This window comes from Cygnus olor, chromosome 7 (assembly GCF_009769625.2).
Source record: "Cygnus olor isolate bCygOlo1 chromosome 7, bCygOlo1.pri.v2, whole genome shotgun sequence".
NCBI classification, from domain to species: domain Eukaryota; kingdom Metazoa; phylum Chordata; class Aves; order Anseriformes; family Anatidae; genus Cygnus; species Cygnus olor.
The window spans coordinates 33,038,889-33,057,811 of record NC_049175.1 but is presented as its reverse complement, the minus strand read 5'-3'; the positions used below and the strand labels follow the sequence as shown (position 1 = coordinate 33,057,811).

The 18,923-nt window shown below is 45.5% G+C and overlaps 1 protein-coding gene across 1 annotated transcript in view; it reads left to right on the top strand.

The window, feature by feature from the left end:
* The first annotated feature begins 5,807 nt into the window (after window positions 1-5,807).
* The window catches only part of FGFR2 (fibroblast growth factor receptor 2), a 97,222-nt gene continuing 84,106 nt past the window's right edge, over window positions 5,808-18,923 (top strand). Inside the window, exon 1 of the mRNA XM_040563728.1 lies at window positions 5,808-5,923. The gene's annotated coding sequence lies outside the window, so the exon portion shown is untranslated. The remainder of the gene's footprint in view (window positions 5,924-18,923) is intronic.

Below are 18,923 nucleotides of genomic sequence, written 5' to 3'. Positions count from 1 at the left end.
GTTGTGCTGGGACAGAAATGCTGTGGAATCCATATCATAATTGGCATTTATCACATTCCTGTACAAGGCAGATAGTCCAGGTGTTGTTTGCGTATTTCTTACAGAAATAATTCAATTCAGTGAATCTTTTGTGTATGCCTGTGTATGTCCCTCCTTTACTGCTGGCTCTGCGGAGCCCTGCCCAAGCTCCCTCCAACAAGGTGCCTCAGAAAGGCTGAGGATGCTCCAAGTCCCACACAGCAACTACAAGTTCAGCCAAGACCGATGTGGCTGGAGACATCCTGGCTCTGCCGTTTTCCAGCAGCAGCAGGAAGTGGTTTCAGAGATCCTACTTTGGGTCCGTGCCACTGAAATGGGGATATTTTTCTGGTAAATAAAGAATGCGTGCAGTTTACTTTACCTTGGTAAACACAGTGGGGGTGTATGTGTAAGCCTGATGCTAGCGCAGAGTTCATGGCTTTGAGAGGCTGGTCTGGAAGCCAGGGAGCTACCAGCAACTACAGTCTGGTCTTAGGGTTTTGTAAGCTAAAAAAAAAAAAGCAGTATCGATGCCATTAAGGCTGATGGAGCAGCACAACGAGCAGGATCTTCCATGAAAGGACAGCCTGGAGGGGCACAGAGCCATGCCAGGCTGCTGAATGCTAAGTCCTGATATATCAAAGAATACAGGTAATCAATAAAAACTACAGATGAGGTAGAGTATGGCAGTGGTAAAATGACACTGGTAGATGATGCAATTCATCTGTGGCGTTGTAGTGTATGTAAAATAACAATGAATCCGCATGTTTTCCCCAAACTATGGAAGAAGTTGGGTAGCTAGGAGCATCCATAAAGCCACTTCTGCATTAAAGCCTGGATCGTGAATACAGCATGTAACCGAGCTGGTTTCACTTCAGGAAGGAGAGCAAGGTGTTGCAGATCCCCGGAGCACAGGCAGAGGACTGGGGCTCAGTCCCTCTCGGTTGTTTGTCTGGTGGCTGGCAGCCATTGACTGGATTTTCCTAGATAACTAGGTTGAGTCCCAAATACAAGCCCCCTAATCAATTTGTTATGGAAAAGAGACTGAGCACTTCATGCATACAGATGACTTTTTTCATCGCTGTAAATTCATTTTTCCTTCACAAAATCCCCACATTGGGACGTCTGTGGTGTCTTTAAAGTATCTTTTTTTTTTTTTTTTGAGAGAGAGCTTCAAGGTTAACACCTGCCTGTAGCATTTTTTCTTAAAACTCCACATCAGACAGAGTAACTAACATTTTGCTCTTTACTAGTTTGCTGTCTGGGGGAAACTTTACTAATTTTTTTCCGAAGAAGAACAGGTCATCCAAACAGATGTTAATACGAGGATAAGGCCTTCTGTAAACAGATCTCTGTTTAACATTTCCACTTCCAAGCGGTTCTCAGCTCTGCTGCATCTCTCAAACCTTTGCTGTGGGCTCCCTAATAGCTCGTGGTGTTGGGGTGTTTCAGACCCTGCCCTGCCATTCCTGCTGCCAGGCGGCACGTGTCGCACCTCGAGCCTGATGAACTCTACAAGACTTCAGTTCTTCTGAAGACAGACAGTTTTCATGCATTTCCATTCCTTTTGCAAATTTTTTGGCGTGTTTTGATTACTTGTCAAACAAGTGTGTGACGGGCAGTGACAAACTGACCCTTATGCCACCGTTGGTTCCTGCGAGGGTGTTTTCTGTAGTGGTTCAGTAGCGTTAAGGGTTGAGACAGAGGAGGATAACATGACCCCAGTGAAGCAAGCTGGAAAAACTCCCATAAGCTTCAGCAGAATCAGGATTTAATCCCTGCTATTTTACAGTAAAACTACATGGGAGAGAAGCCTTAAAAAAAAAAAAAAAAAAGACATTATGAAAGAACAGTTGTGATCTTGCATGTCAAATGTATTTAATTATAAAGATTTTTCCAGTATCTCTAGAGAATTCAGGGACATTCAGTGGGACCTTCTTTTCTGTTTGGAAAATACTTTGCCCATTGTGGGCACTATGAGAGGAAAAAATGGAAATAAGCTGTCTCCAATTGCAGTTGGAAATGTAATACAATGGGAGAGGGCTGAGACCCACAGGGAAGCCAGTGGCAGGAGTCCCATTGACCTTAATGGGAGCTGGACCATGTCCCACAAGGCCTCGGAGACATTTGTGGGAAAAAGTCTACTGTAAAACTGAAAGATGAGAATGAAGAAACGCATGGATTTCAAAACTTTGTGGCTCAAGCAGGGTCAGCGCCAAAACCTGCTGAAGCAAATGCAAAGTCAATGGTCAGGCTGACTTCATTTGATTCATTTCTGTCTGCCTCTGTCTTGAGGAAAGGTTTGTCAGTTCGCTAGCAGCTACTGCTAGAAAATGCCTGTTCATCATGCAGATAATAGCAGCAGCATTTCTCCTTTCTTATGCTTTTTGCAACTGATACACCAGATTTTATACAAAATTGTGGTGAGGGCTGGGCCACCTTGCAGCCTGGGGACATGCTGGTAAAACCAGGTCTTGCAGCGGTGGGGTCTCTGTCACCGCAAGGGGGACTGTGAGGATGTGCCCACACTGACGTCTCACTGGCTTTAGAGACAGCAGCAAAATCAGGAGGAATTTTCATTGAAGGTAAAATATTTTCTGGGTTTGAAATATAGCTGAGGAAAAGCTTCATGCTGGAAAAGCATTTGCTTCGTAAAGGAGACAAGGAACTCCTAAAGGGCTGCAGAAAGGAGTTGAAAATGTCTTCTGTATCAGTTGCTTAGGGCTAGCAAATGCCAGATAGCCTTCAGGACGCTATTGTCTGCTTGCCATTTTGGCAGCTTATGGAGAAACACCCTCATGGTGGTTTGGTTCCTGGCAATCAGGTGTACAATGTACGAGCGTGGGCAGTGAGAGCTAAAGGCTGCGAACATAGAGAGAACCTCAGGTACCAGGGCAAGCTTTGCTCTCTGTCTCTCCAAGCGCGTCAGTTCTCTGAACTATATGAAATATTTTCCAATTTCCCGAAACTTCAATAAAGCAGTGCTCGCTAACACCACTGGTGTAGGAAAAGAGGAGGGACCCCACCCCAAACAGCTCTCAGAGAGGCAATGACTAATTACCAAGAGGGGGCAACGGGCAGAAAGAGCCCAGCTCCCGAGAAAAGGGTTGCTTGTGCTTTCAGCAGAACTTGCTAGAAGCCCCAGTGTGCCTTGGAAGGAACGGGGATCAGATTTCAGCCTCGGCTTTTAGGCACACGTTGTGACAGCCCGCGGCAGACATGCCAGGAACTTCATTCCGTAAATCACATTTCTTGCAAAGGAGGCCTCTGTGCTCAGTAGTAGTAGCATTTGTTTCTTCTTTTTCTTGGCTGCTTTGCTTGGAAGTAGTGTAAAGACCTAACCCTGGTGAGAAGGACCTGCAGAGAAATAATGGAGTATGTGAGAGCTCCGGCTTTTGCCTTGTTAAATGAAACTCAGTCTATATAAACACCCTTGAAAAAACGCACTGGTAATGCTGCAAACACAGGATTCGGCAGCGGGCTGTTTTCATTTAGCTTTTTGGCAGCATTTTTAACAAGAATATGTTTTTTGTGACTTTCAAACCAGACACATCATTCTGGATGAACTATAATGGTAATAAAAGCATTGCAAATATCTCTATTTCTAACCCAGGTTTTGCTGGAAACATCTTACTAGGAGAAACGGAGCCTTCATGCACCGAGAGTAATAACTTGCTTAGGAGGGAGTGCGTACTACAGCATAGTCCTGTTTTCACTCACAGCCCAGCTTTACTCTCATTGTCCCTCCTCGGGTTTGCTTGGTGCCTATCACACCATCTTGTTATGGATGTCTTTTCCTTTCATCTAATCATACTGCAGAAACTTCAGAAGCTAGTGCCCTCACGTACCTTGCCTTTTCCCTCTGAAGTACGTGGTGTGTTTAGTGTAAGAGTGTTTCATATACACAAAGGCTGGTGTCTCGGCAAATGGGTTGTTTGTAGAGGAAAGTTTATTCAGGCAGCTGCTGAGGATGAGGAAGATCTCTGCTGCCGGGAAAGAAGATGCTGCAGTCTGGAGCAAGGTCGGCTTTGAACAGTTAGGTATAAATATTTTGCAAATCAATGTGTATTTATGGAGACGTGATGTTCAGCTTGACTATGGTGGTGATCCTAAAAAGAAAAAAAAAAAAAAAGAAACAAAAACACAAAACCAACCCTACAAAATAGTAATGGAGATGGTCATCATGGAAAGGGTTTAATTAGCAAGAGCACCCACTGATGTGTGGAGCTCCAGACTTTGGTTGGGTAGGAATGTGCTCTCACGATGCCGCCTGGAAAGCTTTTTTTCAGAATCTCCATCAATAGAAACTTTCTAACTTCCATGTCTTTTACGTTTCCATGTCATTGCCAGCTGACGAGCTTAGCACAAAGCGTCATTGTTAATCCTGAGCAGCACAACTGTATTCGTCACAGCACTAAATTCAGTCTATTTTTCTCTAGTCTATTCTAATCTCATTCTCCCAGGATGCATATTCCCATCTTTCTCTATTTGATGGTCCTTCCTAATCTCATGCTATCAACAGATCTCATCAACGTGTTTTTATTTCCTGTGAATATTAATGAAATATCAAATATATCCAGCCCCAAGACTCTTCTGGGAGCTCTCCTCTTGACTCCCTCCATACTGACAACCCCCTTCCAGTTTCAGATGGTATCTCTGGCATCCCTAAAAACCTCTGCCTCTCTGATGGAAGGGTTACCTGTTTCTCTTCCCAAAAGCTGCCCGTGACCTGGGGTGAGACTGCTGGCTAGTTCAAGTGCAATGTTCCTCCATCCCTTGTTACTGCTCAGCCTACTGAAAGGAAGTTCAAAGAATTGATTCATTTCAATACTGAAAGAGTTTAAGAAGCCTTAAAAAGTCCTAATTTCCAAAGCAAGGACATAGAGAGATGAATAAAATAAGCAGCCGTTGACTGCCTAAGAAGAGTGGAAGGTAGACTGGAACCAAGTGAAGGAGGGAGGGAACCAGGAGGTGACTTCGGTAAGGCAACAGCCCATAACCAACTTCTGTAAGGCTGCAGTGTTTTATAGTCCCCTGAGGTGGCTGAAATATGTTGTAAGCCTCTTCCACCGTTTGACATGCAAGAAGCAGTCTCTGTAATACGAGGCCAAGAAGTACATCTTTTTAATATAAAAAAGATCAGAAAGTGCAGAACTCTTGGATCTGGAACCCTCTCAGACGCAAGACACATTTGCTTGTTGTCAGCCTTAATAATGAGTTGTGTGTGAAAATAAATTGCTTCTTTCACAATGATGTTGAGATTATAAGAATTATAGGTAAATGGATACTTATCATTGGGATCCCTCCAGCACCTCAAGTACCTTCCCTTGATTAAAATGCAGACTTGCTGTCCATGATGGTGTAGATTTGGGATGTCATCAACCAGCTGCTTGTTAGCAATGCAACTTCCCCCCTCATCCCCGCTGAAAATGTGTCATCGACATTGGGGAGCTCATCCCGCCTCGGAGCAGAGCTTTTCTTGAAACTATGGCCTCCAAACTCACTTTTTCTACGCACAAAACCAGCGACTTGCCATGCCCAAAGCTACATGCCTACTTTTTCACCTCTGTCCTTCACCCAGCAACATGCCTGGCCCTCACGTGGTAATGAATCACAGAGCATTGCAACGTGGTTGAGTGTCGCAGCGTAAAGGAATGAGAATGCAGTGATGTTGTTGTGGCAGTCATTATTTCTCCCTGTGCAGTGTGTCATGAGGCATGCAGTGAGTTAACTTTGCGGTGTGCTATCACTCGGAGTTGCAAGGCAGCCTCTTTGCCTGACTGCTACCCAGTGTCAAGCTGCAACACGCAGGAGGCACCGAGACACACCTCTTGGAGCTGTGCTTTGCCTTCTCTCGCCTTTCATTGCTTTAGCGCTCAAATATTGAATGGAAAATAACGATCAGGTACTGTGTATTGTTTATTTTCAGATTTTCTGTGCCAAACACAATAAACATTCCCTGTGCTGTGAAGCGTAGATGGTCACAGAAAGAGCCTACGTGCGGCGCGTTTCCCTGCTGATCTGTGACTATGCACAGCCGCGTCTGTGCACTTTGGGCTTCTGGTGAAGGCAACAGCTCCTTGCCTGTGTGCTGTGCTGCGGGGCTTCAGTGTTGTGTTCATCTTGTGGTTTAATGATGTTTGATTCCACATGCTCTATTGGTAGGAGGGATGGGGGCTCTTGCGGGGGCTTGTGCCACCAGCTGCCGATGTTCCTATCACGTTGCGGGGGCAGGGGGCTGCCGGAACATAACTTTGCTCCAACTGGACTTGCCAGGTGCTGTTGACACTGCTATGTACTGCTTCCATAACCCATTTGCTGCAAATCACCTCGCTCTTCTAAGCCCACCGGGCTATTCAATTGAAAAAGAAAATTGCTGCAGTAGTGATATAGTAGTGTAACTCTAGGTTTTGCTGTGGGAGATGGGTGAGATCGTGGCATATGGGGACAACCTCTAAGAACAAAGGCTCGGTGGTGGGAAGAAACCCCATCACCACCACCCTGCGTGGGTTGAGGGCTTGGGGCCACAAGGCTGCTTCTACCTGGGAGCCTGAAGCCATCAGAACAGGGGATGTGTTGCACCTTCATTGGATAGGTGGCATAGCTGGGGTGTGCTAGGAGCATGCCCTGCCACAATGACCATGCTTTATTTTCTTCCAAATGGTAACTTGGCCTAAAGAAAAGGACCAAATGTAATTTTGGTTACTCAGGAAATTACTGCATAGTAACCTTACACTGTATCTTATTCTGTGCAAACCCTCTATAACAGCTTGTGCATTACCCCACTCTTCTCTGTGTGGACAGAACAACATTAGTTTAAGGCTGCTTGCATGCAGAAAGGACTCTTTAATAAGCCAAGTTATAATGAGGTTCTGCAGCTAAAAGCTAAAGCTGAAGAATACAGGACAATAATTAGGTGTGCATTCTTGGCCACTGAAGAATTTAATATCTGAAACAATTTGCCTAGGGACATGATGAATTCTCTCTTTGAAAACTTAAATTAAGATGGGGTTATTTTTTCTAAACAATCTGGTTCAACCAGAAGTTATGGTCTTGGTGCTGGAGCTTCTGGGATCGAACATATGACCTAGGCAATATAAGAGTTCAGACTAGATCCTGCAAGCCTCCGCTTGGGTGAAGTGTTAGAATGCTATATTAAAGCATTGCTTACCCTAATGTTTTGGATCTTAGCTAACACAACCTCCCCTACCTGTAGGAATGGGGAAAAAGTGAGAACAAATTATATTTTCAGATTATTTTTTTTTCCTGGGCTGCATTTTTTTTTTGTCTGTTCCTCAGTAACTTTGAACTGACATTAAATGTGTTTGACCTGAAAGGCTTTGTATCACCTTTAGAAGAGCTTCTTAATCTCTTTCCTTGTCCTGGGAAATGGTATAGAGCCTACCTGGTAGAATACTGGAGCAGAGGGATAATTTACCAGGAAATACCCCAGGCCAAGCAATGAACTGCATACTACAGCAGCCTTCTTTCTACTCATTTTCCTGCAAAAACAATCCATGTGTTTAAGTATTTCAGGAATGCAAAATAAAGTAATGGTAATGACTTTGAGCCATTAAGAAGTATATTTTTTCTACTCTTCCCTTAGCATACTGCTGTGTAGAAGTGAGTTTCACAAAAGCCCCTGTGTCTGACATGGCAGGGAGCTCCCCGGCCCCAGGGCTGCCTCCTCAGGACAGGATTGCTGCCTTTTCTTCAGCCAGTGCCCCGCGGAGTGGTTGTAGCTGCATTCAAAGCATTGCTACCTGCCTGGGCCGTCCCCTGTGTCCACAGTCCCCTGCACCTAGTGGGGACCAGTATGGGCATAACTGGAGATATTACTGGACTACTGGAAATGACATGGGGGGGCAGGGGCAAGCAGTGCTCACACAGCTCTGGTGAACAGTTAGTAGCAGGTTTTTGATGAGAAGAAAGAAGGGAGTAAGAAAATGGTCTCTGTTACAACCTCATAGAGGGTTGTAACTCCTACAATCCAGGAGTACCCTTCATGCTCTTTTGGCAATGTAAAGATCTGCTAAAATAATTTGATATTGATGATCTAGATGAACCCTTGTGTTTATTGCAGATGACACTAAATTAGGAGGAGCTGCTGCCTCCCCTGATAGTAGAGAGGCCTTGCAGAGAGATCTTGACAAGTTAGAGAGCTGGGCAATCACCATCGGTATCAAGTTTAACAAGAGCAAGTGCTGGATTCTGCACCTGGGCCAGGGCAGCCCCGGCTGGATGTACAGACTGGGGAATGAGCGGCTGGAGAGCAGCCCCACAGGAAGGGGTCTGGGGGTTCTGGTCAATGACAAGCTGAACACGAGCCAGCAGTGTGCAGTGACAGCCAAAAGGCCAGCAGTGTCCTGGGTGCATCAAGCACAGCATGGCTAGCTGGGCGAGGGAGGGATTGTCCTGCTCTGCTCTGCAATGGTGTGGCCTCACCTCAAGTGCTGGGTGCAGTTTGGGGCATCACAGTATAAAAATGACAGAAAACTATTGGAGAGTGTCCAAAGGAGGTCTATGAAGAATGGTGAAGGGCCTAGAGGAGAAAACATATGAGGATCGGCTGAGGGCCCTTGGCTTGTTCAGCCCCGAGCAGAGCAGGCTGAGGGGAGGCCTCATGGTGGCCTGCAGCTCCCTCACAAGGGGAGCAGAGGGGCAAGCGCTGAGCTCTGCTCTCTGGGGACAGCGACAGGACCCGAGGGGATGGCATGGAGCTGGGACAGGGGAGAGTCAGGCTGGGTGTTAGGGAAAGGTTCTGCACCCAGAGGTGGTCAGGCACTGGGACAGGCTCCCCAGGGCAGTGGTCACAGCACCGAGCTGCAGGAGTTCAAGAGGCGTTTGGACTGTGCTCTCAGTCATATGGTCTGATTTTTGGGTGGCCTTGTGTGGAGCCAGGAGTTGGACTCGGTGATCCTTGTGGGTCCCTTCCAACTCAGGATATTCTATGATTATTACAGCTGTTCCTACATGAGAACCCTGAAGAAAAAGGAAAAGAGAGGCCCATTTGCACGGCCTATTTGTCTTTTTCTCTGTCACTAATGGTAGCGGTGAATGAATGCGTACAGGAGCTGGGGACTGTGAAATTTGTTTGTCTTGTATGTGAATGAGGAGTCTTCTGATAATATTCCAGAATAGAAAGTAGATAAGGTGTTTTTTGAAGAAATCAGTGTAGAGATTCTAGTATATTTCATGATTTTACATTAAATTTATTCTCTTATCTGATTGATAGGCACTCAAACTGTGTCACAACTCCATCAGATTCCTTCTTTTGTACATTAAGAAATAATTCTAACAAATGTGGGTTATTTTAATTTATTTTATTCTAAACAGAGATGGGTTAGAAGAGAACTGAATTAGCTATTTTCTTCATGGGATGGTTTTGTGAAAAGCAGGTAATGCTCAAGGGACAAAATACCAGAAAATGATTATTTGACTTGTTATCAAATGAAAGCCAGGATCCATCACTTTGCCAATACTAAATTATTCTTCATTATGTATAAAACAGCTTCACAAATTCATATGACTTTTAGAGACTAGTGCCCAGTATTCATTTAAACTAACAGAATAATTCATGTTTTCATTAAAAAAGAGCATTCTAAGAGAAAAAAATATTTACCTGCATTAAAAAAAAAAAAGAATATTTTACTGTTAAGTATTGACAAATATGTTGGAGATAACTGTATATGTTTATCTGCCAGTGTTTACTGAAAATAAATAGATAGACACAAAATTTTTCCTTGCAGAAGCTGCCTTTCCTGGCAATGAAATGCAGACCTGCAAAGCTCTGCTGGGTTGTAATCCCTGGCTGGCACTCAGGGCTGGCAGCTGGGAAAATTCTTATGATCTTCTGACTTCATGGCTTTCATCAGCACAGACAGGCGGGGTGGCATTTTAAGGTTGTAGCTCACCAGGAGGGTACATATTAAGTTGGGAAGAATACCCTGAAGATGGGCAGTGTGTTGATTTATACAATGAATTTCAAAGCATACAATTGAGAAGTTTGCGTAGATAATTTTTGCTGGGCAGATGTTTCCACACTGGCCTGAGAAACACACTATTTTAAAATGCTTCCTGGAGCGAATAGTCAATCTTTATTGTCCTAGGCTTGACCCTGGCTCTCTGTTCTTCAAATTCATACTTACTTCTAGAACAAATGTTTCTGCTAACAGATTCACTGTGATTTTTCACGTTGTTCTTGTGGTCTAACATATTCAAGGAAAACAATTTTTCCTTTATATCAAAAAGGGAACAGTCACCTAAGAAGAAATTGAGTAAGAGCTGGCTATTTGTGTGCCCCTTCTATCAGAAGAAGAAACACATCCATATGTTGAAACAATGAAAGATTTTGTTGACTTCTAATCAAAAAAAAAAAAAAAAGGAGAAAGAGCACACAGTGAGCTCCCGACAATTATCTATATAATTGTAGCTTATGTTTGTGACAATAAAGATGAGCCTTAACATTCCAGTAGATGAGGCGCATGCAGTGGCCAGAAGCCCTAATTGTAGACAAAGTAGATGGTATTGCCAGCTAGCTGCTGATACCTTCTTCTGGTGTTTCTGTAAGGTGCAGAGGGCCTGGAATACTGGATACACGTAAACGCTGTTAGAAAACTCCTCCTTCTCAAAGCACTTTGTGGTGTCTCCAGACCCGTTTTACTAAATACCCAGCCATGCGGTGATGCTGTCTGAGTAAAGGAAATCATGGCTCTGAGGTGCTCCCTAGCAGCAGGTCCACTCTGTATTAAGTGGATAGGGAGAGACAAAACCAAATGCATATAGCTAAGCCTTCCCCCAGCACAATGATATTTTGAATGGAAAACTGATCTTCGGGAGATTAGATACCCAGCCCTCACACGGAAATACTTTCCATTGCTTATCTGCAAGCCCCTCTGCAGTGTGGGTGAACTGAAGTCAAATATTACACTTTAAAAGACAATTACGTGTCCTTCACTTCCTCGAGCCCCTCAAAAGCCAAACAGCACTATCTAATCTAAACCACCCCAGCTCTTCTCCAGTCCCTCAGACATATGCTGCACATTACATTTCTGCAGAAATTCATTGCAGTCTGGTTCAGCAATCCCTTTGAAGTCCTTGGGAGCTTATCTGTACTCCAGGGAGACAGGGTGTGTCTCCTGGGCAGCTTGCATGCGACTGTAAAGCAGAAATCCACCCCAGAGGCCACAGGTGCCTCCCTGTCTCCCTGTCTCTTTGTGTTTCTTTTTTTTTTTTTTCTTTCTGGCTATCAAGAAATCTCCAGAATTCATCCTAGAATAAAGGGCTGCATCCAAAGGCTGTCCATTTTTGCTGAGGGTGTGGGGAGAGCATAGCGTGGGACGCATCACGGTGTCCCGCAGGTCCCGTGGCAGGAGGACAAGGTGTGGTGCCTTAAACAGGTGAGGGAGGCAGGAAGCAAGCTGGAGATGCTTTGTGTCCGTACACAAAGCTCCTTGGATTTAATACCAGAATTACCCATGTTCTGGTGAGCTCTGTCTGGAGGATCAGGCAGTGTCGCAGGAGCAGCTGCAGCAATTGCTTTCCTGGAAGAAAAAAAAAAGCTTTTGGAGAAGCACTGAAAGCAGCCACAGCTGCCCTTCTGTACAGCTGAGCAGGTAGAAACAAGGGGGAGCCAGCACTGAACACCCACCGAGCCTTTCCAGAGCACCCCAAGCCTCCGGGTGCCCTTCCCAGTGGCAGCCTTCCCCTGCCCACTATCCGGAGGGGATCCGGAGCCCCTGCATTCCACGTAGCTATGGGCCCCCTTTCCTTGGGACCACGGATGCGCTCCCCAAAAAGACTAAAGAGGATGGTTTACTGCCACAGCACAGCAGAAGAAAGTCTGACATTAATCCTCAGATGAAAATGACTGAGCAAGTCGGTTTGTGCTGATTTAAGGCTGTTCTTGTTACATTCTTGAAACTACTGAGGTTATTTTGTAATCCATGTGAATTACAGCTTGCGGCATTTTGAGCTAATCTTCACTTGTGTTTCACTTAACTATTCTTTACCTCCTGCCTGCTAGAATGTGTAGAAAAATGCACATCATTTTTGAACCCCCAGTCTGTAGCCTCTGAGGTCTCTGCGTCAAAAAAAGCAGACAACATTCCTTGGGAACAGAGCGTCTGGGGTGGCTGATACGAGACCTTCCGATCTGCTGAAAGGTGGCAGCTTCACAGCGCTGGCTCTCGGCTAGAGGAGGGTTCAGCCAAGCAGCACTCCTTCTGTTTATTTTCTGAATGTTTTGAGTGAACGCATGTCTCTATCGATGTTTAGAGAGTGGCAGCACTGGCGATGGCGTTTATTTATTCGCGAGATATGTATCATGCAAACAGCTGCGAGCTGCTTCTCCTCACAGCTCCGTTACCGCCTTCAGCCCCGACCCCGGCAGACCACCCCTGCCACCCCCGGCTAGCATAGGCTCCCTGGGAGGATCAGCCTCCTCCCTGGGAGGCCACTGTCTCTCTGTGCTGTGCTTCCCAAGCAAGAAGCACGTCCTGAGGCTTCCTCGCCACATAGAGCAAAGCGAGGGAAGTTCTGCCAACCATTCGCCTTCTGCTAGCTGTCTTCGAAGGGCCCTTTGGCTGGTGGGCCGGCACCTCAGTGCGTGTAAACTAATGAACAAGTCTAGCTTACACCAGATGTCCCAGGGCCTTTTCGGCAGTGTCCTTTTCACTTGCTGCTCAAACCCCGTATTAAAAACTTACTAGTAACGATAACCATCTCCAAAGGACCCAGCGCCACTTCTGGCTCTGAATGTTTCCCATCGCTGGAGCTCTGTGCAGCAGGCAAGAACATGGACACCTAAATCTTGGAAGATTTTTTTTCCTATATTGACTTTAATTTCCTTATCATCGCCATTAACAGATGTGCTCTAAGTGGGTAACAGTTTTGTCAGGTTTTTGGGTGCAAGACATGAGGAGGAATTTCCTCCTGGGCCCATCTGGTGATCTTCTCAGCAGTTGAGGAGAGGAGGCCTCGGTATTACAGCTTGGATGTGATATAGCTGAGGGCTGGACAGATTTTCCTGGAGGACGAAGCAGCTGGATCTCTCTAACATGATGGAACCACAGCGTGATTTTCCACTGGGATCTTTTGCAAGTCAATGCCTGTGGCAGGTGGGGTTAACCAAAGGGAAAACAGACCACCCTCTGCTTTAGAGGAGCAGAAGGATGTGTTTCTCATTCCTGGTGAACTTCTTGTCACTGTCCGTTTACCTGCTATGGAGCAAACGCTTGCTACTCTCACAGGCTCTTCTTCCTTTCTAGACAAGACCCAAACCTGCATTTCTGCCCTGCGTGGAATTAAAACCCTTCTGGACATTAACTTGTCTGGGCAATCTCTAGCATTGTTAACACCAGCTTATTTCTATATACAAGATTTTAAGTGCAAATGAACTTAATGCTGACTATTGCTGGTGTCTCTTTGTTTGTGGGGACAGGGTTAAACAGTGTGTTAATTGTTATCTGTAAGTGATTTTTTTCCTGTTGAGCACAACTCCAAATGCAGCTCCTTTGCTTTTGGTTTAATTTTTCACTTCTTGCTTTCCCCCCAGCTCCCTCTTCGTTGTACCCTGCAGATCACAGTAGTTTCTGTTTAAAATGTCTCGGCCTCTCTGTTTTCCAGAGTTTAATTGGGAGCCTGTTGCTACATGCTGAGCAGGGTGGGACTAGGAGTCTTTTTTTTTTTTTTTTCCCCTCAGAAAATAGGTTGCTGAATGTAAGGCTTCAGGGAATAAAATTTAAAGGAGAGGACTTGCCTTGTATTTTTTTACTGGGTAGACACCTTGTCGGCCAGCATGGCATTTCACCCTTTGCATGCCATGAAAAGCTGTTAGTGCTGCTGTGACTGGGGCTGCAATGCTGCTCCGTGTCCCCACTGTGGGGGATCTCGGGGATGTTTTGCTCCTCTGCCTGCATTTCTGCTCTCAGGACCTGATCTTCCCAAGCAGCGCAGGGCTGGGGCCAGGAAGCTCTGCTCCTGCTGTACACAGCCAGCTGGAAGGCAGCACGCAGCAAGGTCCCTCAGTGCTCGGTCTTCACTCAGCACTTCATGGCCAAGGGGAAAGCAGGCGCTGCAAGGTGGGATCAGCACCGTGCTTGTCCACCAGCATCTGTCCAAACCGGCGCTGGCTGGGCTGGATGAGCTGGGACCCAGACACCACCTTTCCATGGCTGCGCTGGAGCGAGGGTGCTGTGCGGCTTTCTCAGCCTCAAAGCTTTTGTGCAGCTTGCTCTCAGTCTTTGCGCTCGTGATTATTTCAGACTGAGTGAGCAACAGACTTAAGACTTTAGAAATCTTGTTTATAACATTCCTTTTGCCCAAAATGCTCATGTTACCTGCTTGTCAAATGTAAGGTCGTCAGCCCCGTTGGCTCTGCGAGGCTCTATTTAGCAAATTAAAGGAGCGGTAACCCTAGCTAACAATAAGAGCAAGCAGAAGAGTTCCTGCACATCCACCAGACCTGCCATATTCCTTCCACTAGAGGACGGTAGCTCTTGTACACAGCCATCAGCAGCATTTTACAACAGAAGCTAGAATAAAGCAGCCCAACCCTTCCTGTAGAAACATGTTCCTTTCTAGTGGTTTTCACATAATGAATTCCAGTGAATATTTAACTAAGTCTCCCCTGTAATCAAGTTTCTGGCCTCCTCGCTTGTATCCACAATGTAAAACATTTCCTGATCTATTGCATTTAGCAGCCCTGGAAGCTTCCCGCAGTATCTGTTTCTCTGCTCAGCTGGCATCAGAAGAGCTGCGTGATTGTCGTTGGGTTTTCTCATCCAGCAAGCGCTGATACAAACGGTGCTACCTGTTAGGAGATGGGAAGGATCTTTGGGACTTCAACCTGGCCATGTAAATCAAAAGCAGGCCTTCTCTTCAAGGCCTGAAGTGCTGCTGCGTGTTCATACGTATAAGAACGTTCATTGCTGTGGGCATGAATATTCAGCGATCCAAGTCTAGATTTCATGCAAACTGAGCTGTCCTGTAATCCTCCCCTTAAAACACAGAAACGTGAAGGAAAAAAGTGTGTGTCTGGGTCTGTGTGAAGGCGCCTTGGGCCTGCAGTAACTTGGGAAACCTTTCTGGGATAAAACCTATGGCCTTTGTTTAAGGAAATCCAAGTGTCTATATCAAATAGCAAATCTCTGTTTGTGCCTGGGCTTTGTCTGCCGGACCATTACCTTTTCACCTCATTTTTGGACTTGTGAACTTGGTTATGGAGTTAACAAACAAGGGCTGTTAAACCTCGAGGCACCTCTGTTTACACGGAGGCTTTCTTGGGCAGGACAGTGGCTTCTCTCCAAGGCAATCCAGTTTCTCAGGTGAAATGGTGGGTGCCTTAATCACCTGGCACATGGGGCGAGGAGCTCCTCTCACCTTGGGGACTGAGGTGGCAAAAGAGGTGGCTTTCACTGGAGGAGACACACACAGGATGAAGCAAATTCCTGCGAAAACTCTGGTAGGAGCTGGAGGAGTGAAATTATGTGTGAAGGCCGGAAAGGGAAGAGAGAACATGAGGTGAGACTTCTCACTTACAGACGTTGGAGGGATGAGGAGAATGAGACAGGGAAATAGTTGTAGGCATTTAGTACCGCATTACTGTCGTATGCTCCAGGGCTGTAGAAAGTAAAAAAAAAAAAAAAAAAAAAAAAATAAAAAGACTTTTTATTTTTTGAACTTCTGCCATCTCCATGCCTTTCTATGTCTGAAGCTGGGCCTGTGCAAGAGAGCTGGAGATGTGGAACGTGGCTCTCCAGTGAAGGAGGTGGGAAGCAGGAGGGGTCTGCAGGGATGTGGTGCTCTGGGTGAGGAACCGTGTCCATGAGGATCAGCACAGTACCTGCCCTGTGGATCCCTGCCACCAAGTTTTCTGCCACTCCCAGGGCTTAAACTGTAACAGGAGCCCTGGTGCAAGCTCCGCTAAGCACCTCCTGCTCTGAGGTTGTGCCTGGAAGTCATCGCTCGCTCACAGAACCCTGTGGTGTCACCAGAGAAAAATCCCATCTGATGTAACATTGCAGGGGAAGCTGCTACAACCACCAGTTGGTCTAGTTAGACAACAGAGCTTTAGTGAAACAAACCAGCATGTATTGATCAACTGGAAACAGAAAGTGTGCGGGCCAACAAGCCAAATGTATTCAAGATCTGTAACAGAAAGACAAGTAGTCTTTGCAGCCTTTGTCTTCTCATTTTTATAAGTTTGCCTCTGTCTTGCTGTGACCTGCTCAGCGCTGAGAAGGGTTTTATTCACATGGTTTCTGCTTAGGGGGATTCACTTTTCAAAGTTATTCTCCAACGGGTGCTTCTTTCCCCTGTCTTAGAAGAGATATTATTCCACAGCAGCCAGAGGTGCTCTACCAGGACACTGTGTAGCAATTTTTTTTTTTTTTTATGAAGGAATACACAATAAATTGAGGATTTTCTTTTATTTTGATAATTTAGTACTCAATATCTGCATTATGGAAGTGCCTGGAGGTTCCAGCCGAGCTCAGTGTCTTATTGTTCTAAGCCATGCATAAAAGCATGGTCAGAAATGAGGAGCTTACCATCTAAATAGATGAGATGAATAAAGGGTGGGAGACAGGAAACATCTATTATCCTCATTTCATAGCTAGAAAGATTGGACATAGGCAGATTAAGTGACTTTCCCAGGACTGTATAGGAAAGCTGATGTAGAAGGACAGAAAGCTTCAAATGTCCAGTATCCCAGTGTAATACCCTGATTATAACACACCACATTTCCTGTTAAAATATATCTCACAACATTTAATAATAACAACAAGTATTTTTTGAATCTTTTCCTTAAGACATACAAAATGAGAGGCGTACCAGAGAAGTTACATGGCTACAGGGCATAAAAATCTGGAGAGAGTTCTGGTATTAAGTGCTATTACAAAACATCACTACAATGGTGAAAATAATCTCTTTTCTCGGTACTGCCTGAATTAATCTCTCTTAGAAGATTCTGCTGTGCATAATGGAGAGGAAGATCAAAAATCGATAGGCAAAAGAAGTTAATTTTCCACATGCTGTAGTTTAACCAAAATGAGTTTTGTTGTTGATAAACACCCAGTAAAACTATCCCTTTATGGCAATCCCCCTTCCTATGCACGTTTTGCTGCAAAAGAACTCGGTAGCCAATGGTTCACATTTTCACGGATAATTACTGCATGTAGTGACATTAAAGAAATTATCTAATTTTTTCAGTTTAGCAGTATCTTGAAGTAACATAGAGAAAACTAGAGATGGAAGTTTCTCAGTAGCAGTTTTTATATTAGGATGGGTTTGTGTTTATATCAATGTGAAGTAATTTTCCCTTAGGACTCAGACAAATACATGGAGCAACTTTGCCTATCTCTGAAAATTAAAGGATGCAAGCTACTGAGACCAGACTTTCAGAAGTGGGTTCCTTTGGCACCCTAAAAAGCACAGCTCAAAGCTGCCAGGAAAAGGAACCATAAATACTTTGGAAACCAGCTGTCGGTGTTTGGGTTTGGGCACTGAGCTTTAGAAGAACTTAAAAAAAAAAACATAATAATAATAAAAAAGGACAAATATTTAATTGTATCCAGCATGGTCAAGAAAGTTTTTGGACTGGACAGAAATAACAGGGAAGAAATGTTGCTTTCCCGTTATCGTCTGTGGAGAAGCGAAGTCCTCAGACATGTTCATGGCTCAATTGGGATGCAGATGATTTTTCCCCATAGTTCTCCGTAGCTTTAATGCATGTCTTTTCCTTTTCCTTTTCCTTTTCCTTTTCCTTTTCCTTTTCCTTTTCCTTTTCCTTTTCCTTTTCCGTGTTGTGTTCCTATTTCAGCTGGTAGAAGTGTTGCATGTTAGCAAGTCCAGCACCTGGAGAATAGGCTGGCACTGGAGGATGTGCTTCCATCACGTACCTTTGCAGTCTGCCAGTGGTGTGGTGGGAGCTGTGACTTCTTCGTCGCGTAGCACCCGTGGAGAACCAGGTCTCCACAGGCCCTGCCTTCACCGGTACCTCCAGCACTTCAAAAAGGGTCAGAGACTCTGTGAGGGTTAGAACTGAGGAGTGCTCAGCAGCCACGTGTTGTTTGTTTCTAAGGTGACCTTTCCACATTATTCAAGGGAATTAGTTGCCTGCCTCACCTCATCTCTCAACAGACACAAGTTGTCTTCTGCTTAAACTTCCACCTTCGCTCCTCAAAGTACTTTGCTTGGGCTCTGGTGGATCCAGCTCGGGGCAGCCTGAAGTCAGGCGTGCCTTCTCCTTACCCCGTTGGGCAATGGCGATGCCTGGTGGAGATCAGCGCATCTCCTCGCCCTCCTCACCTCTCCATGCTGACGGGGCCTAGCCGGACCTTGTGGCCCCACAGCTGCCTGGTGCCGTGCCCCTGGAGAACGTTTTACCTCATTCCTGGCTGCGTGCGGTGCGGCAGGGGGACCAGGGCCCAGCTGACAGCGGTGACAAAGGGCTGGCAGCGCTGAAAGATTCAATTTAACTTGCTTTCTCCTCCCCCGCTCCCATATGCGAGGGGACAGCACTGTTCGTGCTTTTGAAACCGGCGGGGCAAAGGAGCATTGGTGTCCTCATTTTCCTTCCTCCCTATTGATGTATCATTGCCAGGATGAAAAAGGACGTCTCAAGAGCTTTTGAAAAAATGGGTGACTACTCAAGACATTTTATAAAGGAGGAAGAATGGGAAAGAAAATAGAACTCGGTAGGGGGTAGAAGGAGCCTGAATGTGCGCCTTGTCTGTCTTTTCTTTCGCTTGAAACCTGGAGCTGTTGTTCCTATTTCAGTTCAAACTGTCACCTTTAGTTCATGATGGCTTTACTGCCCTTGCTCCTGAACCTCAACAGATTGGGGCTTATTTACCTATTCACACTCCTCTGTGGAACCTCATTAATAGGCTTATTAGCCACAC